Genomic DNA, 23,895 nt, shown 5'->3' on the forward strand with positions numbered 1-23,895 from the left:
ACGGTGGCCCTTTTCTAAACTATGATAGATTCTTTTTTTTTTTTTTAAGGTTTTATTTATTCATGAGAGACACAGAGAGAGAGAGAGAGAGAGGCAGAGACATAGGCAGAGGGAGAAGCAGGCTCCATATAGGGAGCCCCATGCGGGACTCGATCCTGGGACCCCAGGATCCCGCCCTGGGCCGAAGGCAGACGCTCAACTGCTGAGTCACCCAGGATTCCATAAACTATGACAGATTCTGAATCCTGAAACCTTTCTGACTCCACATGTTTCAGGTAAAGGATTATGGGTCTGTTTTTACAAAGCTTTCCCTGAAACACTTCATGGGTTTACAAGTAAAAGGAGCCAGTCACAGAGCACAGATAGGTAATGATCCCATTTATATGAAGTTCAAGAACAGGCAAAGCAAACTGACAGTGGTAGACATCAAAATAGCAATTATCTCTGGGGAGGAAAATGGACCAGGAGGGAACATGAGGGAACCTTCAAGCATGCTGGAAATGTTCTGTACCCTGATCTGGGCGGGGATTACACAGGTATATGCATATGTAAAAATTCACCAAGCTGGGGCACCTGAGTGGCTCAGTGGTTGAGTGTCTTTGGCTCAGGTGGTGATCCCAGGGTCCTGGGATCGAGTCCTGCATTGGGTTTCCCACAGGGAGCCTGCTTCTCCCTCTGCCTGTGTCTCTGACTCTCTCTATGTGTCTCTCATGAATAAATAAATAAAATCTTAAAAAAAAAAACCCTCACCAAGCTGTACATTAAACAGTAAAGTTTATTGCACTCTACCTCAAATAAAAGTAAAAATAAAGATGATGGGATTATCTCAAATTAAGCAATAAACTGCTACCCTTGGCACAACACCCCATCCTATGATGTTTTTGAACTTCCTAGCAAAACTTCAAGTCATTTTTTTTAACATATTTTATTTATTTGAGAGAGAAAGAGAGTACAAGGAGGGGGAGTGGGAGAGGGAGAAGTAGACTCCCTGCTGAGCAGGGAGCCTGATGCAGGGCTTGATCCCAGGACCCCGGGACCATGACCTGAGCCAAAGGCAGATGCTCAACTGACTGAGCCATCCAGGCGCCCCAAAATATCTTAATTTATGTTTGGCTTGTCTTTAATCCCAAGAAATGAGTTTAACACAAAAGTCAAATTTAGTAAACAGTTTAAAAAAAAAACTCTGATGTCCTCTCAAAAAGAACTCATCCCCAGAGCGTGTCTTTGCTTTCAAAGTACTGCAGGTGGACGGACGCCTGGGTAGCTCAGGAGTTAAAGCGTCTGCCTTAAGCTCAGGGCCTGATCCCAGGTCCAGGGATAGAGTCCGCATCAGGCCCCCTGCAAGGAGCCTGCTTCTCCCTCTGCCTTTGTCTTTGCCTCCCTCTCTGTGGCTCTCATGAATAAGTAAATAAAATCTTTTGGGGCAGCCCAGGTGGCTCAGCGGTTTAGCACCGCCTTCAACCCAGGGTGTGATCCTGGAGTCCTGGGATCGAGTCCCACATCGGGCTCCCTGCAAGGAGCCTGCTTCTCCCTCTGACTGTGTCTCTCATGAGTAAATAAATAAAATCTTTTTTAAAAAAATTTCTTTTTAAAGTACCACAGGCAAGCACTCAGGGCCTGGCTCGCTTGGGTGAGATCCTCTCCACTTACATCACCCACTGGGAGGACATCTCCCAGCCCTGCTCCCTCCAGCATAGCTGCTCAAACACTGGGGGTGGGGTAGGGGGTGGGAGTGGGGGGTGGGGGCCGGGGGGGGGGCTAGGGGGGGAATGTGAGCACAGATCCAGGCCTGGCATCCTACCCACAGTGCAGCAAGTCAGAACTCGCACCCAACCAACAATATCCTTTAATTGCATCTGATTAGCTGGAATTTGGAATTTGTATTTAAGAACAGAAGGGCACAGGGGACTCCTTGATTAAACAGGTCTGATAAGCATGTATTGCTGAGAGGAATGAACTTCTTTCCTGTAGCTCCTTTCCCGTAGCTGGCTCATTGCTCAATATCTGAGTGCTCACGGCCTTGACCTTTGACAGTCACTCCCACTGCATGCCCACCTCCACCTTCCCTCCCACTTCCTATCTGGGCCCCAGGAGGCTGCAGCTCAGAGCTCCACTCAGGACAGAGTTCAGCCCATACGCCAACCCTCCCATCTCCGTCCAGAGGGCACTGGTCTGTTGGCCTCAGTCTGATGGCCTAGGGCTGTCCTCAGCAGCCTCTGATCCTTTCAGGAACAAGTCAGGGTATAAACAAACTGACCTACTTGGGCTTTCCCCTCATCTTCCTGGAGCACCACTGTCCAATAGAAGAGTCTGCTGACAGATATATTCTGTATCTGCGTTGTCCAATTTGAAAGCCACCAGCTACATGTGGCTATTGAAACAGCATTCAATGTGTGGCTAAATACAACTTAGGAACTGAATTTTTTTTTTAAAGATTTTATTTATTTATTCATGAGAGACACACACACACACACAGAGAGAGAGAGAGAGAGAGAGAGAGGCAGAGACACAGGCAGAGGGAGAAGCAGGCTCCACACAGGGAGCCTGACGTGGGACTTGATCCCTGGTCTCCAGGATCAGGCCCTGGGCTGAAGGCAGCACTAAACCGCTGAGCCACCTGGGCTGCCCAGGAACTGAATTAAAAAAAAAAATTATTTCAGCCTGCTTCTCCCTCTGCCTGTCTCTCTCTCTCTCTCTCTCTCTCTCTGTCTCTAATAAATAAATAAAATCTTTTTAAAAATGTATTTATTTCAGGAAGAGAGAGAGAACACAAGTGGGGAGAAGGGCAGAGGAAGAGAAAGAGAATCTTAAGCAGACTCCATGCCCAGCAAGGAACCCAACTTGGGTCTCAATCTCACGACCTGAGATCATGATCTGAGCTGAAACCAAGAGTTGTCCACTTAAACAACTGAACCACTCAGGTGCCTAAAAAGAATTTTTTTAGGGGCACCTGGGTGCACAGGTCAGTTAAGCAACCGACTCTTGGTTTTACTCAAGTCATGGTCTTAGGTCATAAGATCGAGCTCCCCCTGGGGCTCCATGTTCAGTGCTCAGACTTAAGAGTCTGCTTAAGACTTAAGATTCTCTCTCTCTCTCTCCCTCTCCCTCTGCTGCTTCCCACCCAGCTGTCTCTTGTAATAAAAAAAAATTTTTTTAGATTAAATAAATAAATTAAAATTTAAAATGTAAATGTAAATATTATATGTGATTCGTGGCTACTGTAGTGGACAGTGCAGCTCTCTGGAGAGAGACAGCTTGGGAGCCTGACACTCCTATAACCTAGCCTAGCATCCTGGTATCTCAGGAAAGTGTTCTGTCTACTTTTCAGAGATACTCAGCTGCTGGGTCTGTCTTCTTCCAGAATAATCACTGGGAGTATTTGTTGAGCCCCTAAATGAGATTGACATTTTGCAAATGGAACCCAGATGTATTGGGTCACCTCAAAGTCTATGACAGCATTCAGCTCAGGATTCTAATGCAGCTTGGAAAGTAACACAATAGGTGTTCTCTGGAAACCTCCCAAGGGAGCACAAAGGGGAAAATATATCAACAGAGGGACTGAACGTCTCCAGCCCCTCTGCTCTCCCTCTCCTCCAACACCTACACAGGAAGTTATGGTTCTGCTGGCCTTGTCTACCTCCCTCCCACGTCATCTTTCTCTTCCTTCCTTCTTTTTTTTTTTTAAGATTTTATTTATTTGACAGGGAGAGAGAGAGAGAGCACGAGCAGCGGGAGGGGCAGAGGGAGAAGCAGACTCCCTGCTGAGCAGGGAGCCCAGTGTGGGACTCGATTCAAGGACCCTGGGATCATGACCGGAGCTGAAAGCAGATGCTTAATTGACTGAGCCACCCACATGCCTCCTCTCCTCTCCCCTGTCCTCCCCTCTCCCCACTCCCCTCTTCCCCTCCCTTGCCCTCCTCCTCTCCCCTGTAGTGTCTCCCTTCCTTCCTTCCTTCCTTCCTTCCTTCCTTCCTTCCTTCCTTCCTCTCTTCCTTTTTCCCTCCCTCCCTCCCCCCCTCCCTCCCTCCCTTCCTCCCTCCCTTCCTCCCTTCCTCTTTCTTTCTTAGCTCTAAGCCCAAGGTAGGGCTTGAACTCACAATGCCAAGAGCAAGAGTTGTATGCTCTACTGACTGAGCCAGCCAGGCACCTCCACCCCTTTTTTATTTAAAGAAATTTCAGAGCAGCCCATGTGGCTCAGCGGTTTAGCGCTGCCTTCAGCCCAGGGCGTGATCCTGGAGACCTGGAATGGAGTCCCGCATCAGGAACCCTGCATGGAGCCTGCTTCACCCTCTGCCTGTCTCCCTGTCTCTCTGTGTGTCTCTAATAAATAAATAAAATCTTAACAAAAAAAATCTGTAGTTTTCCTCAGATTAAAAAAAAAAAGAAAGAAAGAAAGAAATTTCACCTACCCTGGGCTTTGCTCTGCCTACTTCACCTGAAACAGCATCCTAGTAGGTCAGGCTTCCGCCTTGGCAGGGAGGGTGGAATAGAAAAGTGACAAACATTTAGCATGTACATTTTTTATTTTATACCCGTTATACAAGGTCACTATTATCCCCAGTTTATAGATGAGGAAACTGAGGGATAGAACACTTACAAGCATGTAGACAGTGAATGGAGAAATCATGAGTCCAGAGTTATGAGGCTCCTGGGACAATGAGGGGTCTTTCAAACCTTCCTCCTCCAGACTTCGCCAGGCAGTGTGCTGTGCCACCTGTCCTCATTCTGACCATAAGCCCACGACTAATGGCCAACTAGCAAACCTATCCTCACTAACTTATTAAGCTAGCTATCAAGCTCCTGAGCTACCCCACTCCCAGGAAATTGTTCATTCCAAAGAGACAAGGGCTAAACCCCAAGGAGTGACTCAGTGAGGATGTCAAATCCTAGCTTCTCAGCCTGGATTTTAAGGCTCACCAGGGCAGGCTGAGTCTCCTCTTCCATCTCCTCTTGGTTCTGACAGGGCCAACCTACTCTCCAGCTCATCCTGACTCAGCTGTCCATCTGGCCTATGAGCCAGGCCTTTCCCACCACTCAACAGCCTGCTGCTCCATTTGTTTGTTACTTGTGGTAAAATACACACAACACAAAATTGACCATTTTAACCATTTTCAAGTATATGGTTTATTTCAAGTATACTTTATTCTGTGGCATAAAGTACATTCACAGTGCTGTGCAACCATCACCACCACCCATCCATTTGTCTACTCCACATACCTCATACAGGTGGAATCGTACAATATTTGTCCTTTTGTGTCAGGCTTATGTCATTCAATATGTCTTCAGGGCTCGTCCATGTTGTAGCAAGTGTCAGAATTTTATTTTTAATGATGAATAATATTTCATCGTATATATAGACCACATTTTCATTATCCATTCATCCATCAATAGACACTTGGGCTGCTCCCACCTTTTGGCTATTGTGAAAATGTCACTATGAGCATGGGTGTGCAATTGTGTTTGATTCCCTGCCTTCAATTTATTGGATATATACTCAGGAGTGGGATTGTTGGATCATATGGTAATTCTATGTCTAATTTTTGAGGAATTGCCATTCTATTTTCCACAGCTGGTGCTCTACTTTTACTCTCAACCTTCGCTCCTCTGACAGTTTCTACATTAGCCAGCATATTAGCTGTCACACTAAAAAGTTGAGGGCTGGGCAGCCTGGGTGGCCCTGAGGTTTAAGCACCTGCCTTCGGCCCAGGGCGTGATCCTGTAGTCCCAGGATCGAGTCCCACGTCAGACTCCCTGCATGGAGCCTGCTTCTCCCTCTGCCTGTGTCTCTGCCTCTCTCTCTGTGTCTATCATGAATAAATAAAATCTTAAAAAAAAAAAAATGGAGGGCTAACCTCATTGCTTTCAACCCAAGGAATGCAGATCAATGTAGAGGAACCTCAGTGGTGGTGTGCCATGGGGTTGATTTTGACTTGGCTCATTTCAGCATTTATATTAGAAATTCCAGGGTGCCTGGCTGGCTCAGTCAGAAGAGTGTATGACTCTTGATCTCAGGGTCGTGAGTTTGAGCCCCAAGTTTGGTGTAGAGATTACTTAAATAAATAAAACTTTTTTAAAATTCGAGGGGCACCTGACTAGCTCAGTCGGTTGAGTGTCTGTTAGCCTTCTGCCCATGTCATGATCACAGGGTCCTGGGATCGAGGCCTGTATCCTGTTCCCTTCGCATCAGGGAGTCTGTTTTTCTCTCTCCCTCTGCCCCTCCCTCTACATGTGCTCTCTCTCTCTCCCTCTCTTTTTAAAGATTTTATTTTATTTATTCATGAGAGACACAGAGAGAGATAGAGACACAGGCAGAGGGAGAAGCAGGCTCCACCCAGGGAGCTCAACATGGGACTCGATCCTGGGAAGCCAGAATCATGACCTGAGTTGGAGGCAGATGCTCAACTGCTGAGCCACCCAGGCATCCCATCTCTCTCTCTCTCTCTCAAATAAATAAAATCTTTTTTTAAAAAATCCCAAAAAGGGATGCCTGGGTGGCTCAGTGGTTGAGCACCTCCTTTCAGCTCAGGGCGTAATCCTTGAGACCTGGGATCAAGTCCCACATGAGGCTCCCCGCATGGAGCCTGCTTCTCCCTCTGCCTGTGTCTCTGCCTCTCTCTCTCTGTATGTCTCTCATGAATAAATAAATAAAATCTTTTAAAAAAATTCCAAAAAAGTAAAAATAAAAAATTCCAATAAAAGTGTGGAAGTCTTCTAATCAAATATAGAGAGCATATTATAAGATAAGAGGTTTGGCATACACAGAACAAAGATTTTAAAATGTGGTGACAAGGGAAAGGCTGTGGAACCAGGACCCATAGAAAACTGGGAGTATTTGGTTTGGAGAAAGATGGGTATCTTAAATACCTGATAAAGGCATTCAACTTCCATGTTGTTTGAGAAGATGCACTAGAACCTGGGAATAAAAGTCATTGGCAAACAGATTTTGCTTCATCCAGGACTTTTGATACAGCCTCTGAAAGGCAGAATGGGCATTTGAGGCAGTGAGGTCTCTGTCACTAGAGGGATCTGGCAGCCGGATTTGGAGGATTTTCCTCTCAGGGATAGTCAATTCAATTCTGTTCACCTTGGTTGCGCACCTACTATGTGCTATGATGAGATGGTTCAAGAGTATACAAAAGCGGTTGTTATTCTGCCTTTGCCTAAATACTAACAGGTAATTAGAGCTCTGGCAAAGCTATGGGAGGGAGAGGGAGGTGGCACTTCCCAGAGGAGGTGACATTGACCTCTGTCATCGAAGTGCAGGAGGATACTCTAAAAGAATTCCTAAGCAGGGTGGGAATGTGGACCTTCCAGATTCTACAAGTCTACGATTAAGCTGCATAAAAAATACATACATACACACACTTCTATACATACATATGATGAAGTCCATCAGTGGGGGCCTGGCAACATAAGTTAAGGTGTCTTCTTCAAGTGGAATAACATTCAGCTGGAATACAACCTGGGGCATTCTTTGCATGTGATATATAATATATATATAGATATAGATATATAGATATAGATATAGATATACAATGTCCAAGATCTATGAAGTGAAGAAAGCAAGGTCTAGAAGTGCCTGGGTAGTTCAGGTGGCTAAGCTTCCGACCTTGATTTGGGCTCAGGTGCTGATCTCAGGGTCATAAGATAGAGCCCTACATCAGGCTCCATGCTCAGCAGGGTGTCTACTTAACACTCTCTCCCTCTCCCCCTTCCCACTGTGCACAGCTGTAATCTCTCTCTCTCTCTCTCTCTCAAATAAAAATAGGGGTGCCTGGGTGGCTCAGTCGGTTGAGCATCTGCCTTCAGCTCAGGTCATGATCCTAGGATAGAGCCCCATGTCAGGCTCCTTGCTCAGCCAGGAGCCTGCTTCTCCCTCTGATCCTCACCCAGCTCCTGCTCTCTCTCTCTCTCTCTCTCTCTCAAATAAATAAATAAAATCTTAAAAATAAATCTTAAAAAAAAAAAAAAGAAAAAGGCAAGGTCTAGACACTATGTATGGCAAACTACCATTTGAATTTTTAAAAAGGGGTTGGTAAGTTAAGAACACACACAGAGTTTTATTTGCATAATATCTTATACCTCTCGCCTAGTAACACACGTTGCTTTTGAGAGAGGAAATGGCTGGGAGACAGGTGTGGGAAAGAAGCTGTCTGACGTATCCTTCTGCATCCTTGGAATTTTAACCATGTGAGTGAATTGCCTATGAAAAATAAAATTAAAATTAAACTAAAAACGTTAAAGGCACCTGCCTATTTCAGCAGGTTTTTTTGCTGGAGTGCCTTCCTCAGCCTTTTCCTCTGTGTTCACTTCCTTCCATCGAACCAGGCTTGTGGATGAGTCTCCCTCTCAGAGGAGGTCCTCTTAGGGAGCTTCAATTTCTTTCCTCCAACCTCCCCAAGGCATGCATCATCCAGACCAAGTTTTCTCAGACATTAATGTAATCAACTTGGTATCTTGGAAAAATCCAGATTCTGATTCAGTGGACTACAGTCCGCCCGAGATTCTGCATTTCTAAGTGGCTCCCAGGTGAAGTTGATGCAGCTAGTCTCACACCATGCTCTGAGAAAGGAGGGTCCAGGGCTCTGTGCGCTCCATGGTGAGGTTCATGGGTTAAGCACTGACAGGTCTTGAGAAGCTGCCCTGCTCCAGAGAGAAGAAGGGGTAGGATGGTGGCGATTCTGGTGGAGAGTGAGACGTGTCCATCCTCGGGCTGGTCCGAGCCCGTTAGCACTGCCAACAGAGTAGGGACTGCTGACCCCTGCCCTAGTGTTCTGTTCCCGCCTAACCACTCCCTTGCCTGGAGCACAGACTGACCCCCCACTGCCTCCACTGAAGGGAGGCCCAAAAAAAAAAAAAAAAAAAAATGAAGGGAGACCCAGACATCAGGTGAGACCCCATGGTACCTCAGAGGGAGCTGAAAGGGAAGATGAACTGGGTTATAGCACTACGTCCTATACAAGGCCACTCACCCTAAACTTCACCAGCCAGAGAAATAAATTCCTTTCCCCTTCCTTCCTTCCTCCCTCCCTCCCTCCCTCCCTCCCTTCTTCCTTCCTTTCTTCTCTACCTCCAATGTGGGGCTTGAATTCAACCCTGAGATCAAGAATTATATGCCCTGGGCAGCCCGGGTGGCTCAGTGGTTGAGCATCTGGCTTTGGCCCAGGGCCTGATCCTGGAGACCCAGGATGGAGACCTGCATCGAGCTCCCTGCATGGAGCCTGCTTCTCCCTCTGCCTCTCTCTCTCTGTCTGTCTCTCATGAATAAATAAATAGATAAAAATCTTAAAAAAAAAAATCACATGCTTTTCTTACTTCTGAAGGGCTAATGGCAGCTGCAGGCCACCCCCCTCTCGTGCCCACCCTGAAAATTCAGAAGCCAAACCAAACCTCCTACAGAAAATGAAACCAGACAGTATTTGGCAAAGCCATTCTCCCTGGGCAAAAAGCAGATGTCCTGAATCCAGGTGTGGCAGGACCACCTGCTCTGGCAGAGAGCTGATGGCCCTCCAACGGAGGTCTCCTCACTTGCCCACGCTGAGAACTGACCTGTGAACCTGGAAGTCAAGCTGCCAAACGCCCCACCGCACCCTGTGCTCCGGGCGACAGGGTAGTTTCCTAGGCCACACACGTGGGTTTCCCTGATGAGGGATTTTTCTGTATGACAAAACCCTGCTCCTGCCCACTGCCAGAGAGAAATCAGTATGGTGTAAGCTCTGGAGGGAAACCCAAAAGGCACATCCCCCTCAGGGCTGATACCACCCCTGGCTGGAGCAGCGCCCCCACCCCTCAGTGACCCCTGGAGAAAAGCCAGAAAAGGCACCTCCTCCCCCCCCATCATCCCCACCCACCTGTGACCATGTCTGCAATTGCACCACGCACCTTCATTCTTTGGGGATGAGAAATTGCATCTCTTAAAATACTCCCACCCACGGGAGAGGTAATACATTAAGCTTTATCAGTCATCTACACTCTAATGTGAATTAGTTGATTAGTCCTGGAATGTTTCACCTGGAATGGGCCCGGTCCAAGCCCTCTTTTTCACAAGGGAGGGAAACCTCAGCCCACAGTGTACGTGACTTACTGAAGGTCAGGCAACAAGGTGGTGGCCAGGCTATGGAAGGGAAGAGGTGCAAGGGAAGGACTGTACACAGGTGATGGGGAGGGGGGGAGAGGAGGACCCAGATAGCCCAGAGAAGCAGGGGCATTGTCAAGGTTGCATGTTAGAGGAGACACGTGGGTGACTCAGCAGTTGAGTGGCTGCCTTCAGCTCAGGTCCTGATCCCGGGGTCCTGGGATCAATTCCTGCATCAGGCTCCCTGCAGGGGGCCTGTTTCTCCCTCTGCCTGTGTCTCTGCCTCTCTCTCTGTGTGTCTCTCATGAATAAATGAATAAAATCTTAAAAAAAAAAAAAAAAAAAAGGTTTACACATTATAGGCTAACTCAGAGTTTCCCCCCATTAGAAGGTAGGAGCCAGGAGCAGGTCTCCACCCCGCCCCACCCCTGAACATAAAATTTTGTTGAAGTTTCTGGTTTCATCTTAGAGTTCATTCAGATACATTCTACTCTAAAATTTATTCTGGTGTGTTTTCACATAAAAATAATAGTGAGAACAAACCTGTGGTTGCCAGAGGGGAGGAGTGGTGGGGGGTGGGCAGAACAGATGAAGGTGATTAAGAGGTACAAACCTTATGCTATAGAATAGTTTGTCGGGGGCAGCCCAGGTGGCTCAGCAGTTTAGCCCCGCCTTCAGCCCAGGGCGGGATCCTGGAGTCCCAGGATCTAGTCCCACGCCCAGCTCCCTGCATGGAGCCTGCTTCTCCCTCTGCCTGTGTCTCTGCCTCTCTCTCTCTCTCCATTTCTCTCATGAATAAATAAATAAAACTTTTTAAAAAATAAATAAAAATAAAATAATTTTTTGAAAAATTTTAAACAGGGGCACCTGGGCAGCTCAATAGGTTAAGTGTCCAACTCTTGATTTCAGCTCAGGCTCTGATCTCAGGGGGTGGTGGAATCCAGCCCCACATGGGGCTCTGTGCTCATCAGGGAGTCTGCTTCTCTCCTTCTCCCCTCCCTCTCCCCCTCCATGATCTCATTCTCTCTCTCTAAAATAAATAAATCTTTTAAAAAACTTTAAACATGAAATTTTCCTCTTTTTTTAAGAATTTATTTATCTGACAGAGACAGAGAGCACAAGCAGGGGGAGCAGGAGGCAGAGGGACAAGCAGGCTCTCGGTTGAGCAGGGAGCCCTACTCAGGACTTGAACCCAGGCCCCTGGGATCATGACCTAAGCCAAAGGCAAATGCTTAAACAACAGCCACCCAGGCACCTCTGTACAATTTTCTTTAAATAGTTAGATTTATTTAGCCTGATATCATTTTCCACTTGTCAGATATGCTGAAATCAAAGTTTGTGTTTCTGAAAAAGATACTTGGATGGCTGGAATGGGGGTGAGGAGGCTGCTGCTCACTGTATGCCCCTTTGCACCTTCTTTTCTTCTTTTTTTATTTTTTATTTTTAAGTAATCTCTATACCCAATGTGGGGCTCAAACTTACAACCTTGAGATCAGGAGTCACATGTGCTACAGACTGAGCCAGCCAAGGGCCCTGCCGCTTTGCACCTTTTAAAATTTTGTGCCATCTGCAAATATGACCTAGTCAAAAAATTCATAAAATTGAAACTTAAAAAATGTCGATGGGTTGGGGCATAGGGAGACAGACTTTCTTGCTCTGGTGGGAAAGGATGCAAACAGGAACGTTTGCATGTTGGACAACCGTGATATTTATCCACAGGTTCAGTATGTGCCCCTTTCCCCAGTGAGTTTGCTCTGGGGAGCTAGCCTACACCTGGGGGAGATGCGGGCCAGCTTATATACGGCTACCTCCTCTGTGCTGACCCTGAGGGGCTGCACCCAAGTGTCTCACTGTCTCTCAAGTCCTTTGCTGACTCTGAACCAAAACCAGGAGCTAGATTTCCTCCTTCCCAGCCTGGTGACCTTCTCACACCATTTCTGAAAGCATCGCTCAGTAAATAATAGTAAACCCACAGCTGCTGCCCATGGAGTGCTTGGTTTGGGGCTGGCTGTCACACAGAAAGCTCCTTGAGTCTTGTGGCCACCTCACCAACTAGCTGCTGTCCCATCAGCCATGTGGTAGACAAGGACACGAGGGCCTGTCAGTGCTGACCTTGCCCACGGTCACACTCCCTAACCCAGCAAAGGGCAGAGAGAGGATCTGAACCAGAAGCACATGCATGCATACCACCTACCATGTATTAAGCCCCTTCTGTGCGCTGGGCCACTGTGCTAGTCACTTGGTGGTGTTTATATGAGGTCATCTCAAGGACCTGCATTGAGGGCAAGAGGTGATGGGGACAACAGGAGTCATTGAGGGGACTGTCCCTGCCCTGGAGAAGCTGACAATATGTGTAAGCTTCTTAGATGCCCCACAACAATCCCTTCATTTGTGCCGCACTTCACAGTTTTCAAAACCCTTGATCTATCTCATTTAATCTCCTTGACAATCCTGTCAAATAATTTTCATGATCTCCACTCCCTCCGGGATAAGGAAACCGAAGTTCTCTAAGTCACATGGGACTCCCCCCAAGATCACCCAACCAGCCAGGGGAGGGGCTGGAACCTGACCTCAGGTCTCATGACTCGGTCTCTGCTGAGCCGGGATGACAGCCTGGCTCAGTGGCTTCCAACCTGCTCCAGCAGGAGGACTCCTTTCCCTTCTCCTTTGGAAATTGTTGCAATCCTGCAAATGAAAGGGGCTGTTATTTAGGGTTTTAGTCAACCAGGGAAATTCACAGTGGAAACACGACCAGGGATTCAGCACAGCTGAAAGGCAGCAGCACAGTTATACCCAGACATTACTTATACAGTCGGCAGACAATATTTGTAGTACAAATAGACACAGAGACTTCGTGCAATAACCCGGCAGCCCCTGGGCAGACAACTGGCTGAGACCCCACTGCCAGAGCAGTTCAGAGGAGGACACATCTCCCAAGTCTGTCTTCTGGGTCAGAGCAGTGAGGGGGGTACAAGGGGAAGTACCAAAATTCAATGGGATTGGCCAAAAGTAGCGTGGGGGAGATTATTGGAAGCCAAAGGGCTTGGTGAAGGCGACAGGTCAGTGGAGGGGGGCGGGGGCACGGGGTATGAGGGCATATGTGGGTTTGTTTCTGTTTATGTTTTTTTTGTTGTTTTTGTTTTTGTTTTTTTGAGGAAAAGGTTGATTCTAGATGCCCAAGAGCCATTACAGCAGTTGGGGTAAGAAGCAGGCCAGCAGTGGAGAGAGTGGTCTAGAGAGGAGATAATGCAAGAGGTTTGAACTTGCAATGAAATCACCTTTCAAGAAACAAAGAGAACTAACATCCAAGCCTGGGTAGTGGGTTCTCTCCTATTATTGAGTGACCACCCCCAGCCCCTGCCTCGCACCATACCATTCCCCTGTGCACCCACATCTGAGATGAATGAACGGGCAGTCCTCCATCGCCTGGACTGTGTAGAAGGCCTCCATGCTTGGTGTTCACTTACTCAGCCTTCCAGAATCTGTTCCATGCAGTACGGTGCAGCAGTGAAGCTCACTGATGTTAGAGCCCAGAGGCCACTCTGCACATCCTAGCTCTGCAGCCGCCCTATATGACATTAAACATCCCAGGGCTTTAGTTTCCTCACCTGTAAAATGGAAGGAACAACAGTACTTGCCATGTTGCTATTTTGAGGATTAAGCCCATGAGCATATGTTAAATACTGAGAACAGAGCTGTCCTAGAATAAATGCTTGATTATTATGCCTATGAAAAACCCTTCTCCACTCCCAACCAATCACGCTCCTCTCCCCTGCACACTCGGCTATCCAAGCTCTTCTGTCACTTTTTTTTTTCTCCACTTATTTGCCTATTTATATCTGTTTCTTGATATTAAACTGTAACTACCTGGCATATCATAGACATTAAGTGTGGAAGGAAGGAAGGATGAAAAGGGCCCTGCCTGCAAAAGCTTCTAATTTTACTATGGAATGGGGCACCTGGCTGGTTCAGTCTGTAGAGCATGCGCCTCTTGATCTCGGCGTCATGAGTTCAAGCCTCACATTGGGCATAGAGCTTACTTAAAAATAATAAGTCTAGGAACACCTGGGTGGCTCAGCGGTTAAGCGTCTGCCTTCAGCTCAGGGCGTGATCCTGAGGTCCTGGGATCGAGTCCCACACTGGGCTCCCTGCAGGGAGCCTGCTTCTCCCTCTGCCTGTGTGTCTGCCTCTCTCTCTGTGTCTCTCTGTGTCTCTAATGAATAAATAAAATCTTAAAAAATAAAAAAAAAAATAAGTTAACTATGGAAAGTCGAGGTGAAAAGAAACCGTATAATCCTCATCTTCTATAGGCATATCTTAAAATCCTTCCCACAAAGCCATGGGGAATGGAGTTTACAAAAATCACCTAAGTTTAATCCCAGCCTTTGTGGAACTGACAATCTCTGCTGGGCAATGGGACAGGACATGTGAAACATAGCTGTAGAACAAGATCGTGGTGTGGTGCTTGCCAGTCAAGGGACAGTCAGAGCTGCTGGAAGCCAGAGATGGGAGAGGGGAGAAGAATATGAGATGAGTCACAAGTGTGTGTGTCATTCTTGCTCAAGGTAAAATAGGATCGTTGGGTAACAATAGGAAAATGTCACAAAGCAAGATGAGCCAGTACGTGCCCCTGATTGGTGGGTAAAGCCTTGGGTGTGGGGTTCAGAGGAGGAAAAAAGATGTTTTGCGGGTGGCCAGGGCAGGCTTGTTGAGACAGTGGGATCTAAGTCCAGAGTCGGGGCCCCTCCAGAGCTCATACTGGCTTAGAACCCCAAGTATTTGGGGCTGGCTTTTACCTTCCCTGAGCTGTGAGCTCTTCTAGATGTTGATTTCTTTCACTTTTTTTTTTTAAGATTTTATTTATTTATTCATGAGAGACACAGAGAGAGAGGCAGAGACACAGGCAGAGGGAGAAGCAGGCTCCCTGTGGGGAGCCTGATGTGGGACTCCATCCCAGGACCCCGTGATCCCCACCTGAACCGAAGGCAGATGCTCAACCACGGAGCCACCCAGGTGCCCCAGATGTTGGTTTCTGATACCTTTATTATTTTGTTTTTAAAGATTTATTTATTTATTTATTTATTTATTTATTTGAGAGAGAGAGCGAGAGTGTGCTCATGAGTGGGTGTTGGGGCAGAGGGAAAGAGAATCCCAAGCAGACTCCCCGCTGAGTGTGGAGCCTGACACAGGCTTGATCTCCAGATCCTACACCAAAATCAAAGAGTTGAGCCTCAGTCAAGTGAGCCATCCAGATGCCCCTCGGATAACTTGATTATTATGCCAGTAACATGCTTTTATAGAAGAAGAAAGGAGGAGGAAGAGAAGGAAAAGAAAATACAGAGAACCTAAGAGAAAAAAAACCCTACAGTCCCATCCCTCAAAAATCACTCCGTATTTTGGTGCCTGTCTACCCACCCACCCTTTATCCACCCTTCCACCCACCCATTCATCCATCCTTTATGCACCCACCCTACAACCTGCGCATCCATCCACCTATTCATTCATCCACCCATCTGTATCGGGGTTCTTAGTTGCAAACAATAGAATCCACTCTAACAGAAAAGGAATTTATTAAAAAGCATTCAAAGGGCGCCTGGGTGGCTCAGTCAGTTGAACAACTGACTCTTGATTTTGGCTCAGTCATGATCTCCAGGTCATGGGATTGACCCCTGCATAGGGAGTCTTCTTTTTCTCCCTCTCCTTCTGCCCCTCCCCCAAGACGCTCATGTGCTCTTTCTCTCAAATAAATAAAATCTTTAAACAAAATATTCAGCGGCTCACAGAATCCAGAAGGGAAGATAAACACAGAGGCTCAGAATTCACGGATGATACTTTTCTAGTCAAGCCACCACGACAGCTATCAACACGAATTTGACAACTTGCTTCAACTCACCCCCTTCACCAATGGTGGAAATTGGACCTTTGAACATCCCCTCCTGTTGCTCTGAAGGCCAGATGCCTCTTCCTGTACCCCCCTTCCCTAGGATGACTGCTTCCTGTTGCTCTATTACAAATCAAAACCTCACGTGGGGGATCCCTGGGTGGCGCAGTGGTTTGGCGCCTGCCTTTGGCCCAGGGCGCGATCCTGGAGACCCGGCATCGAGTCCCACATCGGGCTCCTGGTGCATGGAGCCTGCTTCTCCCTCCGCCTGTGTCTCTGCCTCTCTCTCTCTCTGTGACTATCATAAATTAAAAAAAAAAAAAAAAAAAAAAAAACCTCACGTGGATGTTTCTGATCCGTGGAGCCTAAGTCACCTGCCGACACCTTTTTGCAAAGGAGTCTGAGAAAGTAAATTTCTGGCCTTTCCTTCAGAGAAGTGAGATTTATGATGTAGGGAAACCCCACAAACACAGGAAAGTTCATCAAAAAGTACTGGTACTCATAATGCATGGCAAATGTCCCTTATACTACACATTGTTTTCCTCCTTACAAATATAGAATGGTATCAATTTTATCATTCTGTGGATCCCCAGTGCTTGGCACAGCGTAGGCACTCCACACATGAGGAAGGAAAGGAGAAAGGGGAGAGGTCACACATTTACATGCTGCCTTACTAAACAAGATTGAAGGAAGACTTTATGTTTATACAATCCACATGGCTCCCAAGGCCTCTTGTGACTCATGAAGGAGACTCCCTCGCCCAGCACCCAGGAACAAGGCTGTCCTCCCATCCCTGTGAGGCTGGAGCTCCACCCCTGGCAGGAGCATCTGGACCCCAGGGAATGCCTACCTGAGGAGTCCCTCACTTTCTCTGTAAGCCCAACTGTCGGCCTAATGTCCCTGAGGCTATCACTGAAATCTCCTCCCCTCCCCAGACCCTGGGTTTCCTGAGGTTTTAAGTAGTCTCTGAAGACCAATCTAGAACAGTTGCTGCAAAGGCAACAGTAGAGGCCTCCCCAGGTGATAAAGATCACCAGCATGGCATTCAAGCCCATCTGTTAAAAATCAGTCTTGCTCCTGGTGGCCAAGGTGTGCCATCCCAGAATGAAACGGGTCCTGCCTTTTCGAGGCTCATGCTGTAGTGTAATTGTTAAGAGGGAAGATACACCCACTTAAATGACAAGCTCTCGTGCTGCCAAATAAGGTAGGAAAAAGTCCCCGCTCCCAGGGCGCAGGGACGGCCAGGCTGCCCAGGCTGGAAGGAGGAGGCAAGAGGAGGGGCCGGCGTGGGGGGTGAAGAGGCCTGCAGCGGCAGGAACCTGCAGTCCCCCCCCCCAACCCCTCCAAAGCAGGCCAGACCCTGTATCTTCATTACTGGCTAGAGCATCGTGTACCCCTCCTTATCACTGCTGAAGGTTTTTCTGGTTATCTGGTCATTGTCTGCGCCCTCCCCTCCACCGCCCTATCGCCAGCTGTCCGTGGTGAGCTGCGAAGGTGCTGGGTGGGCAGAGGCTGGTGGGGACCCAGCCGGGCGAGGCCGCAGGGAAGGCGAGGCTGAGACCCATCACAAAGACGGTCTGAAGCCTCCCCCTCACGCTCCTCCCCCCCCCCCACCCCGGGGAGGAGCCGCTGGTGTGTTTCTGGAGTGTTCCAATCCAATTAGTGCCCTCCCCTGCTCCAAGGAGGGGCCGAGCCGCCACTCCCCTCCCCGAGGTGGAGACGGGCTGGGGAGGGGGTGCTCAGGAGGTCTGAACACCCTGACCCGGCTCCTCCTGGCCGCGCGGCTGGCTCGGGCTGCACCGAGGCTGCTATGACAGCGCCCGTTTCTAGGCGACTGTTCTCGGGAATGGTCTGTTTTGGCAACCGGAGGGCCCCTGGGTAAAGGGGGCCGCCGGCCGCGGCGCATTTGCATAGCAACCTCCCCCCCCCCCCCCCCCCAGCCGCGGGCTGCAGCCCCCGCCCTCCGCCCAGCGCGGCCCAGCCCCGGCCCGCCCGCTGCCGTCCCCGCCTGGTGCCCCCGCTCACCCCCCGGGAGGTGGAGGCTGCCGGCGGAGCTCGGGCATTTCCGGAAAGGCTGGTGCCCTCGGGAGGTGGGGAAATGATGCTTGGGGACAAAACACTGAAACGGGGGGGTGGGGAGGGGAGTGGGGGATGAAATTCCGCTTTTACAAACCAGAGGCAAAGTCACATGGCTTGGGAGCATCAAAATGCACCCTGGATAACAGGGTTGGCTCACCCAGTGTTTCTTTAGGTGACCCCCTCAAGGAAACCCCAGGAGGTACTCGGATCATGTCTTTCGGATCATTACATTGCAAGTGTATGTGTGAGTGTGGAAATGGGTAGGCCTGGAAAAAAAAAATTGTTACCTACAAAAAGCAGGCAGTGATCTTCCTAGGAAAGATTTTCAGATACTTGCGGGAGGAACTGGGTGACATGGTGGTATCTGAATTTCAGAAGAAACCAAAGGGAAAAATACATAGATAACTCGTGGAGGCCCCCACCCCTCTGGTCCTGCACAGGCCCACCCCACCCCAGCCACATCTGCTATCTGCAGTCTGTGATGCCAACCCAGATACCAGGCTCTGAACACAGACATTAACTGCCCAAGGACACATGCCCTGGGCTGGAACCCGAGAAGGGGGTTGGGCAGGGGCAGGTCACCTCAGCTGAGCGATCACATTCCCTGGCAGCTGTCCAAGGGGCAGCTCTGGCTGCACCTGTTTGTGGGGAGATTTGCTTTTATCAGTGTTGACACAGCAGCAGGGCCAGGGAGTAGCAGAGTCATAAATAAATGAGAGAGGGAGAAGGGGAAAAAAAAAAGGCAGGAGCCACCGAGGCGAGGCAAAAATGCTGAGGTCTTTTTTTGCTTGTTGTATGTCAGCGCGTTCAATCCAGTTTCCCCACCCCTGAAATCTCCTAGGATCATGAACAGCCTTGGCATGGGAGCTCTGGGTCTTAAAGAGATAGAATTGCAGATCGGAAGCACCTGAAGATCCTGTGCGCCAGCGTCCCTCACCAACAGCTCTCAAGGTTACTTGGTATCGTATCTTCACCTGCCACTTAACAGTTTGTCAGGAAGATAGCAGGAAGGAAGTTCCTTCCTCCCTCTGCCAAGTTTCAGCAGCATCAGGGAGACAGTATGATTAAAGTGTAGGTTTTCAAGTTAGTCGAACGTAGGATCAGCCCCTGGTGCTGTCTAGCTGTGCAATTTGGGGTATGCTAACGAACCAGTCTGGGCCTCAGCGCCTCCCCAGAAATGGAAAAACAAAACCAATTATTGTCGCGAGGATGCGAGTGATGATATAAACTGAGGCTTAGAAAACTTCCTCAATGGGACACCTGGGTGGCTCAGTCTGCCTTTGGCTCAGATCCTGATCCTGGAGTCCCGGGATCAAGTCCCACATCGGGCTCCCCACAGGGAGCCTGCTTCTCCCTCTGCCTGTGTCTCTGCCTCTGTGTGTGTGTCTCTCTCATGAATAAATAAAATCTTAAAAAAAAAAAAATTCCGCAGTATATATGTTCATTTGATTGCTATTACTACCTATCAACAGTCCCTCAAGTTTTTTATTAAAATGTCCCTCCCCACCCCCCATAAAAGAAAAAAAAAAAAAAAAGAGGAAAACTGATCTGTTTCAGAAACATTCTTTGTCTCCCAAAAAGGGCCAAAGGTGATCCCTTAGTTTCTGGGCTTTAATTCGGGCCTTCAGAGGCTGCAAACCAACTCACCGCCATTCTAGTCCAGTTCAGTACAACAACTGGGATGCAAACAAACCTGGTCATCAGAAGCTACCTGACCAAGCCCAGCAATAAACCGCGTTTGTAAACCTATGAGTCACTCCTGCGTTTCAGACACGGAGGTAGTTTCTGCAGAGGGCAGGCCAGCCTAACAGCTAAGGCAGGTTGCACTGTCTCTGGATCACTGGACTCTATCCTCAGCCTTGGCATCTGCCCGTCACAGGTTCTTTAAACTTCATAGGCTGTGCTTTCCTTATCTGTAAAATGGGCACATTAAGTCCCATACGCTTGTAAGGATTGAACGCATGAAAAGCATGTAGTGAGTGTGGGACACAGAGAAAGTGCTTCGTCGTGTCAGCACTTTCCATCATTGCTGTTTGATGAATGAGGCCAGGGACTGTGTCGTAGTCATCCTTGTATCCCCAGGTCCTCAAACAAAGCCCAGCGTTTAGTAGAGTACAGTAATGTTTGATGAATGAATGCATGCAAGGCCCCTGCCCTCAAGAAGTTAAATCTACCCAGGAAATAGAAGGCGTAAAGTGCCTGTGGCACTCAGGCGCAGGAGACAGCAGAGGGTTAAAAGCCATTCAGCCAGTCCCAGGGCCCCAGAGGCAGACGGTCCCTTTGATCCCTGTTTCATCTATCCAGGATGCTTTCAAGAGAGGAAAACAGGAAGTATCCCCGATAGCCCAGCTTGCTCTGTGTTGTTGTTTTTTTTTTTTTAATGATGAGGGGTGGGAGGAGTATGGTCCTCTGGGTCACATTTTGCCAGTAAATCAGCCTCCTTCCTTTCACATCCTGGGGCTTCCAAAGGGGCAGATAAAGAGCTTCTTGCTCAATGCTGAGACAGAGAGAGAGGTGCTCCAGAAATGGCCAAGCTGACAGGTTGGTGTTCCTTAGTGGACTGCAGGTGTTTCTAGAGCGTGTCCTTTGCATTCATTCCCTCACCCGCTCACTGTTGAACAAGTGCTTGGCCTTGGTCGGAGGACGCTAGGGTTACAGCTCAGTGACTAGCGTCCAGGGTATAAATGGTCCAAAACAAAGGATGGTGGACTCAGATGATGGGCCAAACACAGAAAGGTGAGAATGCTCTAAGGAGAGAAACAGCAGCATTTATGAGCAAGCAGTCTTAGGAAAGGAAAACTGACCAGAACCAAAGAAAAAACCTGGAGACTAAGTGTGTTTCGGAAAAACAAAAGAGAGCTTTTTCCTCTTTTTAAAGTTTATTTGTTTTTAGTAAAAATAAGTAAATGTGGGGCTCAAAATCACGAAGCCAAATCAAGAGTCACTTGCTCCTCCGACTGAACCAGCCAAGCACCCCAAAGATTGCTTCAAAGAATCTGCAACCAGGGTAGAAAAGGCCTTGTAATAGAATACAGAGTCCATGCGGAAGGCCATCACCTCTGGGGACACGCAGGATGGCAGGAGCGGACAGAAGCAGGAAGGGGAACAGGAACTTAAGACAGCAGATCCGACTTGACCAAGCCAGCCCGAAGACAGCATGTGCTAACCCTCAGTGTGCTAAACTCATATCCATGTTTGTCTCACGAGTTCAGTGATGCATTTCCCCATGATGGACAGGAGACCACTTTCTAGAAAGGTGGAGATATTCTATCTGGTGATAGAGGTATAGTTTACAAGGGCAGATCTATTTGTCCATGCTACAGTTAAGATTTCTGCATTTCAGGGACGCCTGGGTGGCTCATCAGTCTAGCATCTGCCTTCGGCTGAGGGCTAGAGGCATGATCCCAGAGTCCCAGGATCGAGTCCCACATGGGGCTCCCCACAAGGAGCCTGCCTCTCCCTCTGCCTGTGTCTCTGCCTCTCTCATGAATAAATAAATAAAATCTTAAAAAAAAAAAAAGATTTCTGCATTTCAGTATTTGTAAATTTCACCCCCCCCCCCAAAAAAAGTGTACAAAATAACCAAGCGGGAGGGGTTAGAGGTACAGGTGAAACAAGAAAGAACAGTTAAGGACAAGCTAAGCATCCATGGGGGGTCCATCATATCATTTTGTTGACATTAAATTTGGTTTGAAATTTTACATAATAAAAAAGGGTGTTTTTTTTCCCCCAGTGCCTATCACGAGTCACCATTGTCCTTAAGCACGTCCCTTTTGGGTTATCAGCAAGGCACCTGAGACATAATCTAATCCAGCCATCCTGTTCTAGATGAGGAAACAGAGGTGCACCTTGCCTTGTTCAAGGTGTTCTCAGCTATCCGGCAGCAGAGCTGACGCCGGAATATCAGGCCAGAACAGCGCCCTTCTGACCTTTTCAACCATCACCCACTTGTGGGGAACCAGCTGGAATGTGCCCCTCACCCTGGGTCGCCTTTCCAGCGCCCAGGGCCCAACGGTGTGTGAGGAGGCCACATGGGCTGGAGGGGGTCTGTAGGCTGCGAATCACTTTGCTCTCCACTGTTTTCATTCTGAAAGGTAATCCTGAGCTTGCAGAGATTCAGTTAGGTTTCTTAGCTGCCACTTTTGAGGGCAGGAAAGGAAACCCGGACAATTAAAGATTTCCAGTAACCAAGAGTTGAAACTGCAGGGGGGCCAGAGTGTCCCAGCTCTGGGACCAACAGAGGTGTTGCCTTACAGCTGTCATCTCTCCTGCCTTGGTTTCCACTCATAAGAAGAGATGAAGAAGGCTTTGGGGTTCTGTGATTTACAGGGTCGTCAGGAACACCTCAAGAGGTGTGGCTAGGAAAGCACCATGAAAAGCAGAAAGAGGGACACCTGGGTGGCTCAGCGGTTTAGCGCCTGCCTTTGCCCCCCCCCCCCCCCCCCCCCCCCCCCCGCATGATCCTGGAGACCCAGGATCAAGTCCTGCATTGGGCTCCCTGCATGGAGCCTGCTTCTCCCTCTGCCTGAGTCTCTGCCTCTCTCTCTGTCTCTCATGAATAAATAAATAAAACCTTAAAAAAAAAAAAAAGTAGAGCAGTAACGGGAGGTAGACTTATCACAGAGGGGGAGGGGCAGGAGAGGGGAGGTGGGAAGGAAGGGAGGCTTCTTTTTTAAAGATTTTATTTATTGGGGATCCCTGGGTGGCCCAGCGGTTTAGCGCCTGCCTTTGACCCAGGGCCTGATCCTGGATCCCCGGTATCGAGTCCCACATCGGGCTCCCTGCATGGAGCCTGCTTCTCCCTCTGCTTGTGTCTCTGCCTCTCTCTCTGTGTGTCTCTCATAAATAAATAAATAAAATCTTTTTTATTTATAAAGCGTTTGTGGATGTCTTTGCACTGTGCCAGACATGTTCTTCTTCCTCCAGAATATCTCATTTACTCCTCAAAATACCTATGGAGACTCAAGGACTCTTATTTTGCTCATTTTCCAGATGAGGGAAAATGCACAGACCCTTCCTCTGCCCAAGGCCAGACAGCTGGTATGGGCAGAGGCAGGACCCAGCGCCAGGCAGTCCTGGAAGTCATTCGTAGGTGGGAAGGCCACACACTCATCTGAGGGCCGAGGGGCAGTGGAGGCTCCCAGTCACCTGGGCATCCGACTCACCATCAGGAGACCTAGCCTCCAGTTCCAGCTCAGCTGCTTATTAGCCCCATGACCTGGGCCGAGTCACATGGCCTCCTGGGCCCTCCGTCACTCCAGCTGTATGACAGTGATAATCAAACCTGCTCCACCTACCTTGCGAGAAGGAGGTAAGGGTTCCGTGAAATCACTGATACTGCAAGTGTTTTGAAACAGCTGCAAAGGGCGACAGAAATGAAGACATCATGATTATTTTTTTCAGAGAAGCATTCCTGGATTGTCACGTGGTGACATTCCAGCTCCTCACCTCCCAGACACCCCCCTCAACACCCAACTGGTGGTCAGAACCTGGGCCTGCACATCTCTTCAAATGCTATTTTGGTGGAAAAGGGGAAGGGGGTGTCACACACTATACCAGCTTCAGTATTCTCCAAAGAAACATATTAGAGCATTGGCTTCTGGCTCTTCCCTAGGCCAGCATTTCAGTGAGGGCCCCTTTTTCCTGTTTGTCGTAAAACAAACAGGCTTTCAGCTACTTGGGCAGGATTTAACTGGCGATCGGCCCTAGAGATAAGTGGATCACACTCAACCAGCTCACATGGGAGTAATTTGTACCCAAGAGCAGTTGATAGTTTATATTTTTGAACCCACTGTCAGGGAACTACCTTTGCAGTGACTAGAGACAGTCTCCCCATAAACTATACACCCTTTCTGCCCAG

The 23,895-nt window shown here is 48.5% G+C and overlaps 1 long non-coding RNA gene across 2 annotated transcripts; it reads right to left on the bottom strand.

Moving 5' to 3' along the window:
* Window positions 1-5,110: 5,110 nt before the first annotated feature.
* On the bottom strand, window positions 5,111-18,072 carry LOC112913948 (uncharacterized). 2 transcript variants are annotated; one of them, XR_011996101.1, is made up of 5 exons: window positions 17,982-18,072; window positions 13,468-13,683; window positions 12,646-12,760; window positions 12,270-12,347; window positions 5,111-8,917 (listed from the first exon to the last, which is right to left on the bottom strand). It is a non-coding gene; the product is annotated as an uncharacterized lncRNA (long non-coding RNA). The 2 variants fall into 2 exon arrangements; XR_011996100.1 differs by lacking the exon at window positions 12,270-12,347 and having other exon boundaries at window positions 13,543-13,683.
* Between the last annotated feature and the right edge of the window lie 5,823 nt (window positions 18,073-23,895).

The sequence above is a fragment of the Vulpes vulpes genome, chromosome 1 (genome assembly GCF_048418805.1).
Source record: "Vulpes vulpes isolate BD-2025 chromosome 1, VulVul3, whole genome shotgun sequence".
Classification (NCBI taxonomy): Eukaryota; Metazoa; Chordata; class Mammalia; order Carnivora; family Canidae; genus Vulpes; species Vulpes vulpes.